The sequence below is a fragment of the Rhipicephalus sanguineus genome, chromosome 8, assembly GCF_013339695.2.
Source record: "Rhipicephalus sanguineus isolate Rsan-2018 chromosome 8, BIME_Rsan_1.4, whole genome shotgun sequence".
Taxonomy (NCBI): domain Eukaryota; kingdom Metazoa; phylum Arthropoda; class Arachnida; order Ixodida; family Ixodidae; genus Rhipicephalus; species Rhipicephalus sanguineus.
Window position 1 is genome coordinate 154969200 of NC_051183.1, and position 2661 is coordinate 154971860.

Below are 2661 nucleotides of genomic sequence, written 5' to 3' on the forward strand. Positions count from 1 at the left end.
AGTGGCGGCCTCTCGCGACGGCGACAGTAACGACCGAGCGCGCCACGTTCAAATCAGCCAATGGCGTGGAACCTGCCTGGGACGCCGTAAGAATAATTTTTGGTCGAGAGAAGAGGAAGCAGTTTTTATCTGACTTTGCGAATTTATTGTCATCCCAGGCCGCGTGCTGTGCTGTAACGTTTGACTAGCGTCTTCTCGGGAGCCTCGACTACCGATCGGCAGTGTTTTCTGACCATGCTGAAAAGGTGTTGCAGGGCCCCTTTAAACTCAGGTGTCTAAAGTCGGGAACTGTGCCAAGCATATATGTCCTGGCTGCCCCACATACCTTTCTCAAGACAAAAGTGCAGCCCGCCAAGACCCAGAAGAAAAACGTGCTCGTATGGAGGCCGAAGCAGTGCAAGAGCCACTCATTACTTAACAAGAAGAAGAGAAGAACAACGCCATCTCCACTTTGGAGGACCTCTTGTGTCACATGAACAAGCTTTTGGTGGGAGACTTCTGGAGCAAGGTGATCATGAAAGAGAGAGCGTGGTTCTTGAACCTTGTGTCTTGAGATGCGCCAGTAATGCGCTGTGCTGTGGTTGTATGTGCCAACCTCTGTCTCAAAGTATACTTTGAAGAGACATGGATTGAAAAGGTCAGCACCGTTGTGTTCCCTGTTTCAATTTTGGACATCTGACAACTGGGAGATACACTTGACTGCCTAGAGGAAATTGTAAAATGCTCCCAAAATGATGAGGCAAGAGTTGAGCTTCTTTTGCGCTGTATACTGGCACTCTTAAAAGAACTGTCGTCATCACAGTTTCCATCTGACTGGCAGGCAGAAGTGATGAAGTTTCTGAGGCAGCAAGTTGAGATTGTTTTGAATAATGGAGTGAGGTATCCAGCTGCATTACTTGTGTTTGCCAGTATTACGTTTACAATATTGCCACACGCTTGCAAGTTCATGCGAAGTACATCAAAGTTGAGGCTTCCTCATCCAAACACTATTAGGCGTAATAGTATACGCTGTTGGGCTAGTTGGTTCATAATCTTCAAAACTGGCTAGCGCGAAAATGGACAAGGACTGAGAAGGAACACTGATGTACAGGACAGGCGCTACTCGCAACTAAGCTTTATTAAGAAACGTCTTCCTACATATATACACAGCCGAGTGGTGCGCGCAGGCGCAATGCACATGACAGTCGACAATGCTAATCAGGATCGGGAAACCAAAACATATTCGCATCATAACCAAGTATCTAAAAACAGTCTTTCCTTACTGCGCAGAACAACAGAAGTGTCACTGATACATTCACGGTCTTTCTTTTTAACGTGATAAGCCTCCATTAGTTCTCTCGCCAGCGCATTCCCACTTCTGCCCAGAATTCGAATGCTAGACAGCACTGGCTCACAGGCACAGGTCCTACAATGCATAGGCAGATGAAAAGTCAAATTATTTTTAACAGATCGCTCGTGTTCTCGTGCTCGATCGTTGACGCAACGACCAGTTTGTCCGATATAAACCTTGCCACAAGTGAGTGGGATTTCGTACACGACGCCTACGGCGCATGTGACGTAGGGCCGAACGTACTTTTTTCCGCACGTCGGTTTTTTAAGTGGTCCCGAAATGCGAGGGCATAGCCCAGCGAGTTTATGCGGCGCTGAAAAAACTATAGGTACATTGTACCTATTTGTACCTAAATAGGTACAATAGGTACATTGTACCTAAATAGGTACAATGTACCTATAGTTTTTACAGCGCCGCATAAACTCGCTGGGCTATGCCCTCACATTTCGGGACCACTTAAAAAACCGACGTGCGGAAAAAAGCCCGTTCGGCCCTACGTCACATGCGCCGTAGGCGTCGTGTACGAAATCCCACTCACTTGTGGCAAGGTTTATATCGGACAAACTGGTCGTTGCGTCAACGATCGAGCACGAGAACACGAGCGATCTGTTAAAAATAATTTGACTTTTCATCTGCCTATGCATTGTAGGACCTGTGCCTGTGAGCCAGTGCTGTCTAGCATTCGAATTCTGGGCAGAAGTGGGAATGCGCTGGCCAGAGAACTAATGGAGGCTTATCACGTTAAAAAGAAAGACCGTGAATGTATCAGTGAAACTTCTGTTGTTCTGCGCAGTAAGGAAAGACTGTTCTTAGATACTTGGTTATGATGCGAATATGTTTTGGTTTCCCGATCCTGATTAGCATTGTCGACTGTCATGTGCATTGCGCCTGCGCGCACCACTCGGCTGTGTATATATGTAGGAAGACGTTTCTTAATAAAGCTTAGTTGTGAGTAGCGCCTGTCCTGTACATCAGTGTTCCTTCTCAGTCCTTGTCCATTTTCGCGCTAGCCAATTTTGAAGACTATTAGGTGTGTTAGTGCAGCATACAGCATTACTCCTGCATTGGAGCAACAAGGTGATTTGTACTTGTATGCAAAAAAATGGCATTAGCGATGAAGAACCATGAATGGACTATAACACTCATGACAGACAAGGTTCATTTACAGTCCTACTTCGAATATAAAGGTGGCTATGTCACAGGTGCAGCCGCGAACAGCAATACTGCTGCAAGGACAGCATATGTCTTCATGATTCAAAGCCTTTTGTCATCTAACAAAGATGTGCATACTCTGCCTGTTGCGAAATTCGATGCAAAGGACTTGCGTTGCT